This window comes from Carcharodon carcharias, chromosome 2 (assembly GCF_017639515.1).
Source record: "Carcharodon carcharias isolate sCarCar2 chromosome 2, sCarCar2.pri, whole genome shotgun sequence".
Lineage (NCBI taxonomy): Eukaryota > Metazoa > Chordata > Chondrichthyes > Lamniformes > Lamnidae > Carcharodon > Carcharodon carcharias.
The window spans coordinates 157394377-157417557 of NC_054468.1; positions in this window are offsets into that span (position 1 = coordinate 157394377).

The window sequence follows — 23181 nt, forward strand, 5'->3', positions numbered from 1 at the left end:
AATAAGTGTCTTATATAAATTCAGCATAACCTCCTTGCTCTTGTACTCTATGCCCCTATTAATAAAGCCCAGGATACTACATGCTTCATTAACTGCTCTCTCCACCTGTTCTGCCACCTTCAATGATCTATGCACATATACACCAAAGTCTTTCTGTTCCTGCATCCCCTTCAAATTTCACCCCTTATTTTGTATTGTCTGCCCATGTTCTCCCTACCAAAATGCATCACCTCACAATTCTCCACATTGAACTTCATCTGCCACCTATCTGCCCACTCCACCAACTTGTCTATGTCATTTTGAAGTTCTACACTGTCCTTCTCGCAGTTTACAAAATTTCCAAGCTTTGTAGCATCTGCAAACTTTTAAATTGTCCCCTGCACACCAAGATCTAGATCATTAATATATATCAGGAAAAGCAAGTGTCCCAATACTGACCCCTGAGGAACTCCACTACAAACCTTCCTCCAGCCCAAAAAATATACCCATTGACCATTACTCTCTGCTTCCTATTTTTTTAGCCAATTTTGTATCCACGTTGCTGCTGTCTCACTTCATTTCCAAGAACCAGGTCCAACAGTGCGTCACTTCTTTTTGGATTGGATACATACTGCTGTAGAAAATTTTCCTGAACACAATCTTGGAACTATTGCCCCTCTCTGCTCTTTACACTACCACTGTCCCAAGCTACATTTGGGAAATTGAAGTCCCCCATTATAATTACTCTATAATGCTTGCATATCTCTGCAATTTCCCTAAAGATTTGTTCTTCCATGTCCTTCTCACTAGCTGGCGGTTTATAGACTACATCGAGCAATATAATTGCACCCTTTTTGTTCCTTAGCTCTAACCAAATTGATTCTGTCCTTGAACCTTCAAGGACATCATCTTTCTCCAGCACTGCAATGCTCTCCTCAACCAATAGAGCAACCCCTCCTCCTTTCCTTCCTTTCCTATCTTTTCTGAACACCTTATACCTGGGAATATTTAACACCCAGTACTGCCCTTCCTTGAGCCAGATCTCTGTTCTCGCCACAACATCATATTTTCACATGGCAATCTGCGCCTGTAACTCCCGTGCATTCACATACATGCATAGTAACCCTGAAATAGATTATGTCACTTTCTCCATCACCCCGACTTCACCTATTAACTTACTATTCTCTATACTGGTGCTATCTGTCTCTCCCAGTATTTTGTGCACCCTGGAATTCCTCTCTAATATTTTCTCTTGGTTCCCACACCCTTGCTGAGTTAGTTTAAAGCCCTCCCAACAGCACTAGCAAAACACCCCGCAAGAAACTCAGTCCCGGCTCTGTTCAGGTGCAACCTGTCTGGCTTGTACAGGTGCCATCTCCCCCAGAGCCAGTCCCAATGTCCCAGGAATCCAAAGCCCTCCCTGCTGCACCATCTTTCCAGCCACGCATTCATATGCCTTATCCTCCTATTTCTGTACTCACTGGCACGTGGCACTGGGAGTAATCTGGAGATTACCACATTTGAAATCCTGCTTGCTAATTTTCTACCCAGCTCCCTAAATTCTGATTGCAGGACCCACACCCACCTTCCTACTGAAGTGATTGGTATCAATGTGAACCATGATATTTGGCTGTTCACCGTTCCCCAGAAAAATGTCCTGCAGCCGCTCTGTGACATCCTTGACCTGGGCACCAGGGAGGCAACAAACCATCGTGGAGTCACGTCTACAACCACAGAAACGCCTGTCTGTTCCCCTAGCCAATGAAACCCCTATCACTATTGCTCTTTCTTTCTTCTTCCTCCCCTCCTGTATAGCTGAGCCGCTCGTGGTGTCACAAACTTAGTTCTGACTGCACTCATCTGAAGAACCAGCCCCCTCACCAGCTTCCAAAATAGAAAACTGATTTGTGAGCAGGACTCCAGCGGTCCCATAATTTCCATTATTTCTGGCGCTTCTCAGTTAAATCCAAGTATAGCTACCTGTTTAAAAATATTACAGGCCGCCCTTCTTTCTGAAGAAATGTAGAAAAGGAAAGGAGAACCTCCTCCATCTTCAACGAACTCCCTCAGTCACCTCTGCTCTCCCAGCTCCTTTTCAACTCCCGGCCCCTCTTGCTCCTTTTCAACTTCTGGCTCCTTTTCAACTTCCAGTACCTCTTTCACTCCTTGAAACATAGAAACATAGAATATAGGAGCAGATGTAGGCCATTTGGCCCTTCAAGCCTGCTCCGCCATTCATTATGATCATGGCTAATCATCCAACTCAATAGCCTGCTCCCGCTTTCTCCCCACATCCATTGATCCCTTTTGTTTCAAGAGTTATATCTAACTCCTTCTTGAAAACATACAATGTTTTGGCCTCAACCAATTTCTGTGGTAGCGAATTCCACAGGCTCACTACTCTCTGGGTGAAGAAATTTCTCCTCATCTCAGTCCTAAATGGTCTACCCCATATCCTCAGGCTGTAACCAATGGTTCTGGACTCCCCACCATCGGGAACATCCTTCCTGCATCTACCCTGTCTTGTCCTGTTAGAATTTAATAGGTTTCTATGAGATCCCCCCTCATTCTTCTGAACTCCAACGAATATAATCCTAACCGACTCATCTCTCCTCATATGTCAGTCCTGCCATCCCACGAATCAGTCTGGTAAACCTTCGCTGCACTCCTTCTATAGCAAGAACATCCTTCCTCAGATAAGGAGACCGAAACTGCACACAATATTCCAGGTGAGGTATCACCAAGGCCCTGTATAATTGCGGCAAGACATCCCTGCTCCTGCACTCGAATACTCTCAGTAAGAAGGCCAACATACCATTTGCCTTCTTTACCGCCTGCTGCACCTGCATGCTTACCTTCAATGACTGGTGCACGAGGACACCCAGGTCTCGTTGCACATTCCCCTCTCTCAATTTATAGCCATTCAGATAATAAACTGCCTTCCTGTTTTTGCTACCAAAGTGGATAACCTCACATTTATCCACATTATACTGCATCTGCCATTCACTCAGCTTGTCCAAATCACACTGAAGCATCTCTGCATCCTCCTCACAGCTCACCCTCCCACCCAGCCTTGTGTCATCTGCAAATTTGGAGATTTTACATTTAGCTCCCTCATCTAAATCATTAATATATATTGTGAATAACTGGTGTCCTAGCACCGATCCCTGCGGTACTCCACTAGTCACTGCCTGCCATTCGGAAAAAGACCCGTTTATTCCTACTCTTTGTTTCCTGTCTGCCAACCAGTTTTTTATCCATCTCAAGACACTACCCCCAATCCTATGGGCTTTAATTTTACACGCTAATCTCTTATGTGGGACTTTGTCGAAAGCCTTCTGAAAGTCCAAATAAACCACGCCCACTGGCTCCCTCTCATCAACTCTACTAGTTACGTTCTTGAAAAATTCCAGTAGATTTGTCAAGCATGATTTCCCTTTCGTAAATCCATGCTGACTCTGTACGATTCTGCCACTGGTTTCCAAGTGCTCAGTTATTAAATCTTTTATAATGGACTGTAGAATTTTCCCCACTACCGATGTCAGGCTGACTGGTCTATAATTCCCTGTTTTCTCTCTACCTTTCTTTTTAAATAGTGGGGTTACATTAGCTACCCTCCAATCTGTAGGAACTGTTCCAGAGTCTATAGAATCTTGGAAGATAACCACCAATGCATCCATTATTTCTAGGGCCACTTCCTTAAGTACTCTGGGATGTAGATTATCAGGCCCTGGGGATTTATCGGCCTTCAATCCCATCAATTTCTCCAACACCATACTAATACTGATTTCTTTCAGTTCCTTCCTCTCAATAAACCCTGTTTTCCCCAACATTCCTGGTATGTTATCTGTGTTGTCTTTTGTGAAGACAGAACCAAAGTATGCATTTAGTTGGTCAACCATTTCTTTGTTCCCCAATATAAATTCCCCTGTTTCAGACTGTAAGGAACCTACATTTGTCTTCACCAATCTTCTTCTCTTCACATACCTATAGAAACTATTACAGTCAGTTTTTATATTCCCCACAACTTACTCTCGTACTCTATTTTCCCCTTCTTAACCAATCTCTTGGTGCTCCTTTGCTGAATTCTAAACTGCTCCCAATCCTCAGGTCTGTTGTTTTTCTGGCCAATTTGTATGCATCTTCCTTAGATCTAATACTATCTCTAATTTCCCTTGTAAGTCATGGTTTGGCCAACTTTCCTGTTTTACTTTTGTGCCAGACAGGAATAAACAATTATAAAAACAAAAACAGTGGATGCTGGAAATCCAAAACAAAAACAGAAATACCTGGAAAAACTCAGCAGGTCTGGCAGCATCGGCGGAGATTTTATGGGGTATGTGGAACCTTCCTTGTTCCAGTCCTACTCCGGCCCCCTCCGGTACATCGATGATTACTTCGGTGCTGCTTCATGCTCTCATTGAGACCTGGAAAAATTTATTAATTTTGCTTCCAATTTCCACGCCTCCATCATTTTCACATGGTCCATCTCTGACACTTCTCTTCCCTTCCTTGACCTCGCTGTCTCAATTTCTGGTGATAGACTGTCCACCAATATCCATTACAAGCCTACCAACTCCCACAGCTATCTCGACTACAGCTCCTCACACCCCGCTTCGTGTAAGGACTCCATTCCATTCTCTCAGTTCCTTCACCTCTGTCACATCTGTTCTGATGATGCTACCTTCAAAAACAGTTCCTCTGACATGTCCACCTTCTTCCTTAACCGAGGTTTTCCACCCACGGTAGTTGGCAGGGCCCTCAACCGTGTCCAGCCCATCTCCCGTGCATCCGCCCTCACGCCTTCTCCTCCCTCCCAGAAACATGATAGGGTCCCCCTTGTCCTCACTTATCATCCCACCAGCCTCCGCATTCAAAGGATCATCCTCTGCAATTTCCGTCAACTCCAGCAAGATGCCACCAGCAAACACATCTTCCCTTCACCCCCCCTGTTGGCATTCCATAGGGATCGTTCCCTCCGTGACACCCTGGTCCACTCCTCCATCACCCCCTACTCCTCGGCCTCCACCTACGGCATCTCCCCATGCAAACGTAAAATATGCAACACCTGCTCCTTCACTTCCTCTCTCCTCACCGTCCACAGGGCCCAAACACTCCTTTCAAGTGAAGCAGCATTTCACTCGCATTTCCCCCAGCTTAGTCTACTGCATTCATTGCTCCCAATGCAGTTTCCTCTACATTGGAGAGACCAAACGTAGACTGGGAATAAACAATTGTTGCAGTTCACCCATGCGCTCTTTGAATGTTTGCCATTGCCGGTCCATCGTGATTCCTTTAAGTAACATTTCCCAACCCATCATAGCCAACTCGCATCTCATACCATCATAGTTTCCTTTAATAGGATTCAGGACCCTAGTCTCAGAATCAACTACATCACTCTCAGTCTTGATGAAGAATTCTATCATATTGTGGTCGCTCATCCCCAAGTGGCCTCGCACAACTAGATTGCCAATTATTCCTTTCTCATTACACAATACCCAGTCTAGGATGGCCAGTTCTCTAGGTTCCTCGATGTATTGGTCCAGATACACTCCAGGAATTCCTCCTCTATGGTATTGTTACTAATTTGATTTGCCCAGTCTATATGCAGATTAAAGTTACCCATAATTACAGATGTTCCTTTATTGCATGTGTCTCTAATTTCCTGTTTAATGCCATTCCCAGCATCATCACTACAGTTTGGGGGTCTATATAAAACTCCAACTAATGTTTTTTGCCCTTTAGTGTTTCTCAGCTCTACCCATGCAGATTCTGCATCATAGAAGCTAATATCTTTCCTAATTATTGCGTTAATTTCCTCTTTAACCAGCAATGCAACTCCACCACCTTTTCTTTTTTGTTTGTCTTTCCTAAATACTGAATACCCCTGGATGTTCAGCTCCCATCCCTGGTCACCCTGCAGCCATGTCTCCGTAATCCTGACTATATCATACCTGCTTATATTTATTTGCATTGTTAATTCATCCACATTATTGTGAATGCTCCTCGCATTAAGGCACAAAGCCTTAAGGCTTGTCTTTTTAACAATACTTGTCCCATTTCCCCCAGAACCGGAGCCAATGTCCCAGGAATCTGAAACACTACTCCTCACACCATTTCTTCAGCTACATATTCATCCAACATATCCTGCTATTTCCACTCTGACTAGCATGTGGCACTGGTAATAATCCTGAGATCACTACCTTTGAAGTCCTACTTTTCAACTTACTTCCTAACTCCCTATCTTCTGCTTTTAGGACCTCATCCCTTTTTTTACCTATGTTGTTTGTACCAATGTGTACCATGACCAGTGGCTGTTCACCCTCCCCCTTCAGAATGTCCTGTAGCTGCTCTGAGACATCCTTGACCCTAGCACCAGGGAGGCAACTTACCATCCTGGAGTCTCGTTTGCGGCTTCAGAAATGCCTACCTATTCCCCTTACATTTGAATCCCCTATAACTATTGCATTCCCATACTTTTTACTCCTCCCCTATGCAGCAAAGTCAACCATGGTGCAACGAAATTGGCTGTTGCTGCCATTCCCCCCAACAGTATCCAAAGTGGTATTTCTGTTTTGCAGGGGAACAGCCACAGGAGATTCCTGCACTGTCTACCTAGTCCTCTTGCTCTCCCTGGTGGTCACCCATTCCCTTCCTGCCTATGGACTCTTAGCCTACAGTGTGACCACCTCTCTTTATGTGCTATCCACGATACTGTCCACCTCGCAGATGCTCCAGTGTCCCAAGCCGCCGCTCCAGCTCTGAAACCTGGGCTTCCAGGAGCTGCAGCTGGAGACACTTCTTACTCACATGCTGGCTCCGAGCACTGGAAATGTTCCCGGCTTCCCACATAGAGCAAGAGGAGCACACCACAGTTTTGAGCTCTCCTGCCATGACTTACCCCTTTAAATTAAATTAAGCCTTTTGGAAGATACTTAATATCAAATAATATCAATTACTCTCAGGCTCTTCTTCCCTGCTCCTCGTTGTTACAGAATATAGCCCTTACAAATGATAAACCACAAAATAAGACCTTAAAAACTATAAGCGATAAAAATAGTAAACACTTGCCCGACCGTACTCACAGGATCACCTTGTTCCCTCCTCACTGAACTCCCTCAGTCACCTCTGCTCTCTTGGCTCTTTTTCAACTCCCAACTACTCTTGCGCTCCTTTTCAAATCACGGCTCCTCTTTCTCTCCTTTTCAACACTTGGCTCCTCTCGCACTTGTTTTCAACTCTCGGCTCCTCTCGTGCTCCTTTTCAATTCCCGGCTCCTCTCGCGCTCCTTTTCAACTCCTGGCCCCTTTTCAATTCCCGGCTTCTCTTTCACTCCTTTTCAACTCCTCGCACCTCTCGCACTAATGGGGCATCAATTTGGGGCCTTGCTCACCTATATTGATCAGCTCATTACTGGATAAACTTACTGAACCCTAAGAACAACTCTGTGATTTTACAAGTTAGATACCTCCACAGCACAATACAAATGCTTTAAGTTTTATTTACAGAAAGAGAAATCAAGATTTGACTTTTAAATAAAAAATTGTAACTGCTTGAGATTTGGCGGTTGGATACTGGGGATCTTTATGGGTTGGAGCTGCTGAAACTCATGTAGGCCTCAGCATATAATTAAGTTAAGTACCTAAACAAATTTGAGCCAGCCCTGAGTCACAACATTTTAGGTTGTATGCTTTATGAATCTTTGGACTAAAATAAACAGCTGCTAAGCAGTAGCTGAGTAAACTCTGAATAAAAACCTACTGATATCTCACTACCAGAACACAAGACAGATCTGGATGAAGAAAGCAATAGCTATTTAGGCACTTCCTCGAAATGTTCTAAATTCTCCTAGAGTAGACAGGAGAAAATAGACAATTCCTGAAACTGAAATAGAATATTCTCTGAAACATGCACTTATTCTCCATTGTCAAATGTATTTCGTCATCTTCCAAGGACACTGACTCATGCTGGGCTACATCTGTCCACATCCATTTCATTACTAGGGGATTATTTGGAAGAAGCACCTGAAATGTTAAATAAAAATAGAAAATGCTGGAAATATTCAACAGATCAGGCAGCATTTATGGAGAGAAACAAAGTTAATGTTTCAGATGATCCTTCATCAAAACTGAGGGAAGATAGAAATGTAATAGGTTTGTGGAAGTGAAAGGGGGGAGGGGAAGGAAGAACAAACCAGAAGGTCTGTGATTGGATGGAGGGCATGAGAGATTAAATGACAAAACATTTCATGGTAGAAAAGCTAAAGAAACAAAAGGTGTGTCCAGATGAGTTGTGAATTGAGCCGACTCAATACAAAGTGAAAGAATAAATAAAGAAATGAGAAAAATCAAATAAGCAAAAAAAAAAACAAAATGGAGGCAGAGGTTATCATCTAAAGTTATTGAACTCGATGTCGAGTCCAGAAGGCTGCAGAGTGCTAATTCATAAGATGAGGGGCAGAATTTTCCGTGCCTGCTGGTGTTGGGTGTGTTGGGTAGCCTGAGAAGACAATACAGTGAGAAGGCCAAAAATCGTTTGCACGACATCGTGAAACCAGTTTGGGACCGTCCGCTCAGTCCGTCAATGGCGGGTCATGTTTCCCACCATCGAGCATCGGGAACCTCATTGTAATACATCAGCATATCATTATAAGGTCAGCTTGCCGGAATCATCCCCACCTGCTGTTAGATCATCCGCCCACGTTGGTGTGTTTCACAACAGCATGTAGAAGACGTTCACTTGGTGGGCTGCACTTTGAGGGGAACTCAGAGGTGAGCGTGCAGAAATATTGCACAGTGCTCACAGGGGTTGCCTGTTGAACTTCAACGTTGAGGCGACTTAGAGGTTGATGGTAGTGCACAAGCAGGTGTGGTGTGGCGGGGAGGGAAATGGCCATGCATCAGGGAAACCTTGTATAAAGTGACCATTCTCTGCAGATGAGACAGTTCAGATGCAGCCACGTTGATATGCTTGGAGTCAGGCCTCGAGCTTATCTGCAGCACTGTTGGATGACTGGGCATGTTTTTCAATCTGCTTGCTAAAGCTGTCCATGGAGCAGTACTGGAGGAGGCACTCACAGTCCCTTGTAATGTAATCATCCCGGTCCCCCATGGTTCAAGCCAGCAGTGCAGCCTTGCAGTGTGGTTTAGGAGAACGCCTGCGCCTGAGCTAAGAGCACAGCATGTGGTCCAATGGGCAAAGCTGCTGCGAGCTGGAGGTAGGTGGGATTTCGGGCAGCCATGCACTGCACTACACTCTGGCCATTCATGTGGTGGCCAGCGCTGTATGCTACAGAGAGCGAAGACTATGGAGAAAAGAGCAACTGAGGCCCCTGGATGTGCAGAGGGAGGAGCAGCATCCTTAGGAAGAAGAGGCAGCTGGGGCTCCTGCACACGCCGCCGAAGAGCCACATGAGCTGTTGCTGGTTGACGCCTAGTGACACCTAGGGTCTATAGATACCGTCTTTCATTCCTGCATATGCCTGCAAATCACCAAAGACTGCACATGTCCAGGAAACTGGTTGGACCCATCTGTCAGCTACTGCAGGATATGACGCCAAGGGGATATGGAGGGCATCCACTGCCAGTGGGCGTAAAGGTGACCATGATGCTCAATTTTTATGCCAGCGGCTCCTTTCAGGGCTCCACAAGTGATCTGTGTGGGATATCACAAGTCTACATCCATAAATGCATCCATGGAGTCACGGAGCCATCTTCACAAGGATACACAACTTTGAGCATTTCACCCGGGACCAGGGCAGCCAGGATGCAAGAACGATTGGATTTGCCCAGATCTTGGGTTTTTCACAGGTGCAGGGTGCCATCGACTGCATTCATGTGGCGCAACACATTGTCAACTATGTCAACCGCAACGGCTTCTACTTGCTAAATATTCAGCTGGTGTGTGACCACCACAACCGCATCCTGCAGGTCTGTGCACGATTTCCAGGGAATGTCCATAACTCCTACATTCTCAGATAATCACAGATCCCTGACTTCTTCCAGGATCCACAGAGGCTGTAGGATGATTCCTTGAGGACAAGGGCTACCCACAGAGGACGGATGACACTCATACAGTGGCGTCAGGTTGCAGCAGAGTGAAGGTATAATGAGACTCATGCTGCAACTCGCACCTTGGTGGAGCAGACCATCGGGATGCTGAAAATGAAGTTCCAGTGCCCGGACTGGTCTTGTGGAGCCCTGCAATATAGTCCACAGAGGGTGTCAGACATCGTCGTCACCTGCTTCGCCCTTTACAACCTGGCGCTGCAATAGGGAGAGGAGCGGGCTGAGGAGGAGATGCAGGAACGGGAGGTCTCTTCTGATGAGGATGACATCGATGGGGATGAGGGTGAGGAGGTCCTTGAAAATGACGATGAGGCCCTCACACTGGCCAGACGAGGCAGGCACACTTGGGAGGCCCTCATAGCTGCTAGATTTGTGGAGGATGATGACGACATGCAGTGAAGACACTCCATAGATCCTCACATAGCACCTATGAACGTTTGACTCCAGTCTGGCTTATGGCAGTGCATATACCCTTTGTGATAATGCTCCTGCCACGGAGACGCAGTGTAGGCCCTAATAGTCACTCAATTATAGGAGGATGATGATGACATGCAGTGAGGACACTCCCTCGATCCTCACATAGCTTCACCCTGTCTGTGATGACTTTGGCGGGTGTCCTCTGGAGGGCTGAGAGCTGGAGGGCCCTGGCCTGCTTCAGGGTTCTGCTGTATGGCAGTGGGACCTCCTCAACCTGTGGAGCTCGAGCTGCTGGGGTGACAGGAAGAGCAGTTTCAGATGGGCTGGACACTCCTGGATTCACCTGAGTGGTTGGCCATGGATATGCACCTGCTGATCCTCCTCCCTATGGGTGCCCAAGGGCCCCTGGCTGACTCCTTGAGGAGAAGGGGAAGATGGAATGAGCTGTCCTCTACCCCTCTCGCGTACACACTATGGTGTCAGCGATTGAGTTCAGCCGGCACAGCAGTGCAGGAGTGACATCCTGGACCAAGGTCTCTTTGCCAGCTCCCTCCTACCAGTGTTGACCTCGCTGCATTGGCATGTCGGTTCTATCACCTCAGACTGAAGGTGGATGACCTCCTCCATCGTGCTTTGCAATCTGAGGAGTGCAGTGGATATCCCTTCCTGCTGTTCCTGATCTTGCCTTTGCAGCTTCAGTAACTGAGACATGACTGCATTCAGAGGTCATCATTTGACTTGAACTCAGCAAATTTCTGGCCTCCAGTAGTCCTGCGAGTGCCGGGGACCTGGGAGTTTCCTGCCGCCACGTGTTGTGGATCAGACAGTGCGATGTACTCACCAGATTGTGATCCCGCGGCTACTGTAAAGCTAGGTCCCACCGAGGTGTGTGTCTCTGCACTGGTAGAGGGTGTGGGTGAGCTCTGTGACGGGACTTCAAGGATGGTGCCTTCAGATTCCTTTTCAGAGGTTTCTTCAGGGCTTTTTTGGAGACCCTGGGTCATGGACTCTGTCAGCTGTTTCCCAGATGTGCCTTTGAAAGCAAGGAGATAATTAGTACATGGCAGTGGCCTGTGAAACAGGGCACATCACTCACAGCATGGCTGTCTGATGGATGTTGCACTGCTGGATCCTCACTTGGTAGGGCACTGCCAACCTCACCGTCAGCACAAGAACAGTCCAGAACCTCACTGGCCAGCTGGATGGCTCTATTCAAAGTCAGTGATGACCTTGATTTCAGGCATTCCTCCACTGGTCCGTGACCTTTCTCTCTTGTTGTGTGCCAGCTTGTCCTGCATGAATAGAGATGGAGAGAGTGTAAACAGGACAGATGATAAGTATGCCTGACATGTGTGGTGAGTCATCCCATGGACAGGATGTGGACAATGAAGGTGTGTTAGAGTGAGTGAATGGTGATGTCCCTTGACCTGGCAGTGAGTGTGTGATGGGTTTGTGAGTATATGAGTGATGAAAAGAGTGACTTACCCTGGTGGAACGGAGGAGATCATTCATCCTTTAGCAGCACTGGGTGGCTGTCTTCTTTTGCTGGCCACTGCTGCCACTGCCTCCCAAGCCAGTTTGGTGAAGTTGTTGTCCATCCTGCAGCCAGAGCCGGGGTAGAGGACATCATGGTGGGCCTCCAATGCATCCAAAAAGCACTCGAGGGACGCGTCATTGAACCTGTGTGCTGCAGTCTTTTTGCCTTTTGAGGCCATTACTTCCATGCAGCAGTCATGGGCTGGAAGCATTGAGAGGTGTGCATGTGGCTGCATTTAAAATATGATGCCCATTGTGATGAAGCAGTGAGGTGATGGCATGGCGGGTGAATGGGAGCCTGCCTGCCATGGAAATGATGGATTTCCTGGGAATGCATAATTAATATGGCTGGTTTTGGACCATACAGTGTGAGAAGCCGCCATTGCAGCCAGTGGGTAAGGTATTGTTTTTCCACCCATTACCACACTTACTGCAAATCTGGGACAATTCCGCCTGGGGTGCTGTTCCTTAAGTTTAGGAGCAAGGTGGAGAATTGAAATGACAAGTGACAGGAAGCTCAGGTCATGCTTGAAGACTGAATGGAGGTGTTGCACAAAGAAGACACCCAGTCTGTGTTTGGTCTCCCCTTTGCAGAGGAGACCACTTTGTGAGTAGCAAATATGGGGCAGGATTTTCCCTTTGTTGGGTGGGTGGGCCTGGGAGCGGCCGTGAAACGGACCACCGCCCGGAATCGTGTCCTGACCAATTAACAGCCAGCCAATGTGAAATGCTGCTGAGAACCTCAGTGCTGCTGGGGTGGGGGCAGGGGGACTGCGAGCGGTAAAGTCTGCGTATGTGTGGAGGAGCACATACAGAAAGCTCCCTGAAGGCACAAAGCTGCCTCAGGGAGCTGAAGAATTTTACAATGAAACCTAAAGATTTTAAAAGTAAGGGACTCAGTCACATGAACAGGAACATATTAAAATGACGTTTAAAAATTTTACTTTTTTTTAGTTACTGTTGGACATCTCTTCCCACCTGTGGATGAGGTTTCCTAAAAAATGCAAAAGCCGCCTGGCCTATTTGCCCATCTGTCAACCATAAGGTTGGCCAGGCAGTGAAAAATACAAATTAATTGCTAGTTTAATGGCCTTAATAGGCCTCTTAATTGTTGGCAGGCGTGCTGTTGACTCTCGTTCCTGCCCGCCGACTGAAATATTGCGCGAGTGCACGATGACGTTGGAACGCTTGCCCAACATCATCGCGCACTATTTTACTCCCGATCGGATCGGACAAGTGCCTGCCTGCGTGATGTAAAATTCTGCCCATGGAATACTAAATTGAAAAGAAGTACAAGTAAGTCACTGTTTCATTTAGGAGTATCTGGGGCCTTGGATGGTTTGGGGACTTAGAAGAGACAGGTGAAAATGTAGGTGTTGCATCTCCTTCGCTTGCACGAAAAGGTACCGTAGGAAAGGGGAGGGGTGTTGGGCAAGACTGAGGAATGGACAAGGGTGTTGCAGAGGAAACGGTCCATTCCAAATGGTGAAAGGGGAGAGCAGGGATGGTGGCATGCTGTGATTGCAGCATGTGCAAATCTGTGGAATGCATTGCAATCCTGGACAATCATATCTGCAGTAAGTGTCTACAGCTTGTGTGACTTCAGCTCAGAGTTGCAATGCTGAAGTCTAAGTTGCAGACATTGTGGGGGATAAGGGAGGGGTAGGGTCATCTGAATGGAGGAGGCAGTCACAATCATTAGGTTAGGCAGAACTTTAGGTTACTGGTCAGGGACAGGAGGGTGTGGCTGTGAGTCAGGCAGGAATGGGGAACCAGAATGTAGTGGTGGAGGAGCTTCAGTCCCAGACTTTGTCCAACACGTACGAGGTGCTTTCTACCTGTGTGGATGAGCAGAAAGACTGCAGGATGGATGAGTGGACTAACCATGGCGAAGGATGCCATTCAAGTGGGGGGAGCGAACTGACATGTGGTAATGATAGGAGACAATATAGCCAGGGGGAATCAACACTGTTTCCTGTGCCACAACTGGGACCTCCAAAGGTTGTGTTGCCTGCCTGGTGCCAGGTTTAAAGACTTCTTCTTGCAGCTGAAGAGAAACTCGGAGAGGGAGAAGGTGGATCCAAATATCATGGTCCACTTGGGGACCAACGACATAGGTAAAGCAAGGAATGATGTTCTGCTGAGAGAGTTTGAGGAGTTAGGAATAAAAACAGAAAGGAGAGTTCTGAAGAGGTCATATTAGACTTGAAATGTTAACCCTATTTCTCTTTCCACAGATGTTGCCAGACCTGCTGAATTTTTCCAGCAATTCCTGTTTTTATTTCATATTTCCAGCACCAGCAGTATTTGCTTTTATTAAGGGGTTAGGGTCCAAATTAAAACACAGAGCATCAAATGTAACAATCTCTGGATTTTTACCTGAGCCACATGCAAATTGGCATTGGGTCAAGCAGATTAGAGAATTAAACCTATGGCTCAAAGCGTGGTGTGGATAAAAGGGGTTTCGATTCATGGGGCAGAGGCATCAATACTCAAGGCAGAGTGATGGGATAGGATGGGCGAAGGGATGGGCTGCACTTAAACTGGGCTGGGACCAGTATTCTGGCCAATTGTATAACTAAGGTTATGGACAGCTTTGCACTCACATAACAGAGGGAGGGTTTGGGTGAAGGGAGGTTTAAAAATCCAAAGAAAAAGTTCGAGGCAACAGAACAGTGCAGCAATGTAGGTAAAGACAAGCAGAGTGACACAGGAAGGGATAGAGAGTTTAATATAAATTGTGCATCAACGAATAAGGTCATTGCAGGGAATAGAAGTAAAAGATGAAATTAAAGGACCTTTATCTGAATATTTGAAGCATCTGCAGTAAGACAGATGAACTGGAGGGGAGGCATTGGCATAGAGGCATTATCACTACTAATAGCCAGCAACGGCCACATCCCATGAATGAATATAAAAAAAACAAATAGAGGTAAATGGGTTAGATTTAAATTACCATTACAGAGACATGGGGTGGAATTTTCCATGCCCGCTGGTGTCGGGCACGTTGGTGGCGTAAGAGGACATTATGGCAACAAGACCAAAAATCAGTTTCACAATGTCACAAAACCAGTTTGCAATTGTCCGCTCAGCCTGTCGACGGTGGGCCACGTTCCCCACCATCAGACGTTGGGAATCTTATTGTAATACCTCAGCATATCATTATAAGGCAAGCTCGCCGGATTCTATCCCCCCTCTGCTGGATCGTCCGTCCACATCCACATGATTGCACACTGGTGCAGAACACGTCTTGAAAAGTGTGACATGCAGAAGTGGGGACTTACCACCAGGGCTTTGCTCACATCGTGGACATCCGAGGAGCAGAAGAGGCTGGAGCCTGACAGCAACGACACAATGGAGGAACATCCATGGCATGCTGGGTGGATTCTCATGGACATGGCTCTGCTGCAAAGCAGCTCACAGAAGTTGGATAGTCACCATTGATGCTCACAACAGATGATGGTCAAGGGGGTGGGAGAGGAAGGGCTAGGATCGACTGGGAGTGGAAGAGGTGTCTGGAGGTGTAGTTGGGAGGGGGGGAATGAAGGTGTCACCGGGGGTGAGGGTGAGGTGGGAGGGAGTATGGGGGAGGAGGGGATAACGATGGAGAAGATGGCAACTGAGGAAGTAGATGTAAGGGCATTGGAAGGTTAAGGGAAGGAGATGGAGGGGGGAAGGAGTGCGGAGTCAGAAGGAGTCCAGGGCTAGAAGAAGTGTGGAGAGGGGAGGGAGTGAGCATGGAGGAAGAAGTAAGCGTGGAGGGAGGAGTCAGGAAGGGCCAAGGAGTAATGTTGGAGGAAGGAGTCGGGAGAGGGGAATAACTAAGGGTGGGGGAAGAAGTAAGGGTGTTGGAGGGAGTCAGGAAGGGGGAGGGGCTAAGAGTGCTGGGGAATCTTGGGGGCAGTGGTGTGGGAGGACTAAGGGGGTCGGGGGGTGTGGGGGGGGGCGAAGGTGTTCCTGGGAGGAAGGGGTCTCGAGGGGAGAAGGGGTCCGGAGTGGGGAGCGGATGTCCAGGTGAACATACAAGAGAGAGGTCTGATGGGTCCATGACTTCCTCCTGGGGAGCTAACTGAAGGTGGTGTGGTATGAAGGAATAGTGAGAATGACCAAGGGCACAGTGAGGTGGGAGGGTGAGGGTTCAACAGGAGCGGTAGAAGGGTGGTTGGTGAGGGCTCAGAGGAGGTAGACATGGACCCTGGGAGTGGGGAGGAGGTGGTGGGGGAGGTGAATGTGGATGGGATTGGGATTTTTGGGAAGGAAGGGAACATGCACATTCACCTGGATATCTCCGAAGGTAAAGGGTTATGCGTGGCTGGTAGGTCACGGAGAGGAGATGGAAGGTAATGTCAGGGAGGTCAGCTGTGATGGGGGACAGGAAGTAGGTAACTGGGAGAACGGGAAAGATATGGGAGCTGACGAAAAAGCAAATCCAGACCACGCTATCCAAATTGAAAGTGAAAAGAGAGACGTGGTAGGCGAGATCAGGTACTGCATGTGAGTGTGATCATTGGGTGCGCAGAGATACAGGTCAGCTCAAATGGACAACTGAAAGCTAACCCCAGCAGGCAGCATTGAAAATGCGCAGGACATTGAGGTGAGTATGATACATGAAGGATCCACATGAGTTGGAGAGTGCTTGCACGAGTCTCCGAAAGGCCCTGCCACACATATACTTCTCCATCCAGAATCACCCGTTGGCCAACTGCCCCCTCTGTGGTGACAGAGGACGAGGTTGAGGGGCTCAAAAGCAAAGGGAACTCGGAGTGAGAGGACAGTCTCTGAGATTCCTGGGTGAATGACCCAGGGGTGTCCAGCTGCTGCTCCTCCTCCCTTCAGGTGCCCAAGGGCCCCGGTCTGACTCACTGAGGGGAAAGAGCACCTGGAGGGACGTCGATGTGCCCTGTTACCCTCTTGTGTTGCCACTGCAGGAACTCACCCACTGCTCCCGTGATGGAATGCAGGCCTGTACACATCTCCACATTCTGCTGGACCAGAGTCTCCAATGGCATCCACTATTTTCCCCATGGAGACCTCTGTAGACACACATGTGGGCACCACTTCCTCAGAGATCAAATGGAGGTACTGCTTCAACTCTTGAGCCACTCTGTTGAGGGTTTCCAACAGCTCTGCGTGAAGTTCCCCCGTCTTCTGCTGACTCTCCAGCATGAGTTGGAAGGCCAAATATAGAGGTTCATCATCTGACTCAGACCTCACAGATGCCTGATCCCCAGCAGTCCTCCAAGTGCCGTTGAGCTCGCACAAACCTGCCTCCTGTTGCTGCTGACGTATTTGTGCAGTGACCACCAGATTCTGAACCTGAGCCTGCTCTAGATCTAGGTCCCACCAAGGTGTGTGTCTCTGCACTGGTGCAGGGTGTGGATAAGCACTGTGATGGGTCTACCTGGCTGCTTATTTCTAGCTCTTCAATAGAGGAGGTGTCCTTTTTGCTGAAGGCGAGGACCAGAATGAAGCTGAGGGATGGGCCGGCTTGGCAGAGCTCCTTGTGAACAAAAGCAGAGATAAAGAAGTGTATGGCAACAGTCAAAAGCAGGGGAGAGCACTCACATTTGCGTTGAAAGAGGGATGATGTGGTGCAGGATCCTCACGAGGGTGTTCACCACCGACCTCACTGTCACCGAAGGTACAGTCCATGTCCTCACCAGCCAGCATGATGGCACACTCCTCAAAATGCCTAATGTGGGCCATTCCACTCTTGGTCTGGGACCTCTTCTTACTGTTGTGAGCCAGTTTTTCCTGCATGAAAACAGATGGAGAGAGTGTGAGCAGGACACATGGAACTGCGTGGAATGTTTGTGTGGTGAATGGAGCTATGGATGTGATGAATACGTGAGCTTGAGAGGATATAAGCCTGATGGAGATGTAAGGATGTGTGTGAGTTAGTGGTGCTGTCTCTTGAGGTGTGAGATCCCCATGGATGTGTGATGGGTTTGTGAGTATGTGAGTTGAGAGTGATGAGAAAGAGTGAGGTATCCTGATGGAACGGATGAGATCATTCATCCCGTAGTGGCACTGGGTGGCTGCCATCTTTTGCAAGGCATTGGCATTGACTATTGTTGCTACTGTCTCCAATGCTGGATTGATGATACAGCTGCCCATCCTGCGGCCAGAGTGGGGGTAGAGGACATCACAGTGGGCCTCCACAGAGTCCAAAAGGCGCTCGAGGGATGCGTCACTAATCCTGTCTTCCATGCAGCAGTCGTGGGCTGGAGGTCACTGAACTTTAAATATGGCACCAGAGTGATGAAGTGGTGAGGTGATGACATGGCGGGTAAATGAGAGCCTGCCTGCCTGCCATGGAAACAGTTTCCAGGGAATGTATAATTAATGCGGCGGGTTTGGGACAATGTGGCGTGAGAAGCCGCCATTGCGGCTGGCTGGTAAAAGATTGTTTAACCCGCCTGGTACTGCACTTAGTGCAAATCTGGGATGCAAATCTGCCCATGGTAGCAAAGTGACCAAGGATGGGAAATAAATATTTCAAGCTACTTAATATTTTGGCAAGACACAAAATGATAAAGGAGGAATAGCCCTGATAGTAAAGGATGACATAAAGACATTAGTGTGAAAAGATCTGGACTCAAAAGATCATGAAGTAGAATCAGTATGGATGGAAATTAGGAATAGCTAGGGTCAGAAAACACTGATGGAGTAGTTTATAAGCCCCCTAACAGTAGCTTTAAACAAGAAATTATTACAGCTTGTACCAAACGTTATGTAATATTTCTGGGGCACTTTAATCTTCATGTAGACTGGGAAAATCAAATTGCCAAGAGTGGTCTAGAAGATGAATCTTTAGAGTGTTTTTGTGACAATTTCCTGAAGCAGTACATTGAGGAACCAACTAGGGATAAGGCTATCCTAGATCTAGTATTGTGTAATGAGGCAAGATTAATTAATTAGTAATATTGTAGTAATAGATCCACTGGGAAACAGTGATTATAATACCACTGAATTCCATGTTAAGTTTGAAAGTGACATATTCCAAACACAAACAAGAATCTTAAACTTAAACAAAGCCAATTACATGTGTATGAGGGGAGAACTGACTAAAATTGATTGGGTAATTAGATTAAAAGTTACAATAGTAAACAAACAGTGGGAAATATTTTGAAGAAACAATTAAAAATGTTCAACAAAAACAAAAACTAAGCAAGACTGACCCATCCTGGCTAACTTAGGGAATTAAGTATAATATTAGATAAAAAGAAGAGGGTTATAATGTTGCAAAGAACAATATCAATTAGCAACTAATTGGGAGTGTTTTACAAACCAGCAACGGACAACCAAAAATTGATAAAAATGGAAAAAATAGAATGAGATTAAATTAGCCAGAAATATAAAGATTGTACAAGCTTTTTTATAAATGAAAAGGAAGAGAGTAACTAAGAGAGTTCAAACCTTAGGAAGCAAAGACAGGAGAAATCATCATGGGGAATGAGGAAATAGCAAAGGCATTGAGAAATATTTTGTATCCGTTTCACAGCAGGAGACAGAAGTTGCATACCAGAAATGAGTATGCTAGAGGCTATCCTAGAGGCTAAAATGAGTGAGGAAATTAAGGTAATTAATATCAACAGAGAAAAAGTATTGGAGAAACTTAAGGGACTAAAACTCAACAAATCCCTGGGAGCCGATGGCCTACACCCTAGGGTTCCAAAAGCGATAGCTGCAGAGATAGTGGATACACGAACTATGATTTTCCAAAATCCTTAGATTCAGGAACAGTCCCATCAGATTGGAAATTGCCAAATGTAGCACTGCTTTTCAAGAAAGGAAGGAGAGAGAAAACAGGGAACTACAAGTGAGTTAGCCTAACATTGGTCGTTGGGGAAATGCTGAAATCTATTATTGATCATGTGATGCTGGGCTCATTTCTGGATGTTGTTCACTGTGGGGCAGGCAATCATATCCTGGAGCCTAATTTGAAAGGCGTTTGGACAGATACAGCTTTATTGTGCTCTTAGCTATGGACCAGGACATGGAAGGCAGAACCCAAGGAGCACCGGCATCCTGATTAAGTGATGTTTCACTGGGGAGTACTGCTGAATGTGGTGGAGGAGAGATCCTCTACCAAAGGGATGAAGGAGGAGGCCCACCCGACTCATCAACCCTGGGTGGGAGGCAGTCTCCAGGATGGTGACTACCAACTGCGTTCACCAGAGGACAACCCTGCAGTGCAGGAAAAAGATGAACGACCTCATCTGCGCCACCACAGTAAGTGAACTCACCTCACAAAATAGGAACTGGGACATGGGTCTCAGGGGCAAGGCCATCATCTGCGCTGCCCCTGCATAAAAGCACATCTCAACTTGACGTGGAGATGCCTCATTGACCTACTGCAGTCCATGTAGTCTGTAGGTAGAGAGGCGATTGTGGGTCTTTGACTGTACCACATAGAGAGCTCATATTGTGTTGGAGGTGTGATTAGCGTAGAGGGCAGCAGCTGATGCCATGCCTCTGTTGGCCTTATCCTTCTATCCGCATGAGTTCATACCTTTTACAGGGTGCTGCCAAAGAACCCTTGTGGACTAGCTGCAGTGCATCTTTCACATGGCACACAGTAGCCAGTGGGCTGTTGTTGAAGACTGGCATCATGCATCCCAAGTGCTCCCAAACCATCTTCTCTTCTTGAGCAGTACAAATAACGCACAAGTGCAAGACAGCACGGATGGGAAGGGGCATGGCTGACCTCCAGCACTTCATACCATTCAAAGAGCATGCTGCCAAGCTGGCAAGGGAGGATCGGGACCGTTCATGCGCAGATGGTGAGGTCGGCGTCCGGCCTCCATCCAGTAAGGAACCATGCTTACTGTCTTGACACAGAAGTCTAAGGGTCATGCTCAGTGCCATGTTGGAGGCAGCCCATGCAGTCAGTCACTCTCTCCTCTTTTGATTACAGGTGCCAGCAAGAAGAGGGTGAGGCCTGACCCCAAACCCGAGTCCAGCCCCAGCTGCAGCACGCAGAGGAACAAAGACAATGCACCTGTAGTTGTCACCGAAGTCACCTGCACCCTCCACCAGCCTACAGACACACACCTGAGTGCTATTCTAGTTCAGTCAGGGTCTCACACTCTGGTGGTCACCGCACGGACACGTGTCTGCAGCAGGAAGAGGCAGGGACAGCCAAGGTCACCAGCCTTTGGAGGTTTCTGCTGGGAAGAGGCTTCAGCTAAGTCTGAGTCAGATAACAAGCCTATTAGAGTGGTCCAAGACAAGATGCTGGGGATGCAGCGAGAGGCGGGGGAACATCAGACGGAGGTGTCAGAGGCCCTCAACAAATTGGCACTTGAGATGGAGGAGTCCATCCGCCTCCTGGCTGATGAAGTGGTACCGACCTGTACTCACATTGAGGTCTCCGTGGGGAGGGTGGCAGACGCCATAGAGAATTGGACCAGCAGAACACCCATTTACTGTCAGTGATGCATGCAGACCTGCACTCCATCGCTGTATCCATGCACTCCATTGCTGTAGCCATGAGCGAGTTTTTGCATGGGCTAGGTGAGAAGGGAATGGGGCACCTTGGCCTCCCTCCACGTGCCCCTTTTCCTCATGGAGTAAGGAAGAGCTCACAGGCACCAAAGAGGTGCAGCATCAGGGAGACACCTCTGGGCCATTCACTTGACTCCTTGAGGGTGTCTGGCCTTTTCGATTCCCCTTTGTTTAGGAACTCTAGGACCACAGAGGATGCGCTTGCCCCAGAGCAGGAGGCCCAAACTAAGCCGGGGCCTGCCTCAAGGCTCCAGAGGACGCCCGCCAAAGCTATCAAAGACAACAGGGGTGAGCAGGCTGTCTCCACCCCTGCTGCGACTATCAGGGGAGCACCTAGGCACAGTGGAAGGAAACATAAAATTAAGAATTTTCACAATGGTGGCACGTGTGCACTATCATTGCTTATTGTTGATGCACATTTGTTACTATATGTACAGCTGCAATTTAAGGAGCTCTGCTGTCTTTTCATTGTGTTTGTTCACTTTAATGTCTGTCTGCACCCCCTGTGTTCAAGGGGACAAGCCAGGTTGGATCTATGTCACTCTTGAATCATGCATGTGCAGGGAGGCTTCCATCTTTGCCAGGGTCCTTGTGAAGCATGTGCGAGAAGCCTCCCATGCACGCTGCTCCTTTGCCCTTCACAGCCTTTTTGATCCAATCGCCTTTGCCTAGTCTGAACTACATGCTGGGGTTCCCCTTTAGTTGTCCAGTTGAGCTGACCTGCAACTCCATCTGACCGATGACCCAACTCCCAACCAGCATTTCCATATCCAGACTTCCAGACTCTGGGTAGGTCTGGAGCAAGCATGGTGCTTGTGTTCTTCGAGATTCGCTGAAATACTTTTTACTCTTCCCCATTAACCACACCCTCCCCCCATCACCATTGATCCCCTGGTGTCACAGTCAACTTCATGTCACCCTTGAACCATCCCATCAACCTTTGGCCCATTATAGTGAATATCCATATCCCCTCCCTCCCCAACGAGCCTACCCCAGTCCCTGTGAAAATGCCCCCCCTTGTCCTTCTCACCCAAAAGATACGCATTTCATTTCATCTCCCCTCCAACAACCCTAGTTGCCCCTTCACCCATCATTGTAAGACCCTTACCCTCCCACCCGACTGTATACTGTTGCCCCCATTAACTGTAACTATTCCATCATAACACCAATTCCCTAGCTTTGCCCCCACAGGATTCATCAATTGATACCACAGAACCCTCCCTCCCCACTCATGTTCCCCTTTCCACTGTACTCCCCCAACTCATAGTCCCATTCTTCCCCCTGCACCCCCCCTCACGGTCTCATTCTTCCCTCACTGCCCTTTGTTTGCTCCTACCTCACTTACCGAGTGCACCCATCCAAGACACCTGCAAGACTTCCATATTAACACCCCTGCCCTGCCTCTTTGTGTCTCTCTTCCCGTATTCTTCCTCTCCCCCGCACCTACAAAGGCCTTAGTCGCGCACCATTACCTGCTGCAGCCATACACCTGCTGCTGGATGCTGCACTCAGTCAAAACTCCAACTGCAGCTCCTGTTCCGACATCGAGAGGTTCCACCTGCAGCTCCTGCTCCGACATCGCGAGGTTCCACCTGCAGCTCCTGCTCCAACATCGTGAAGTTCCACCTGCAGCTCCTGCTCCAACATCGCGAAGTTCCACCTGCAGCTCCTG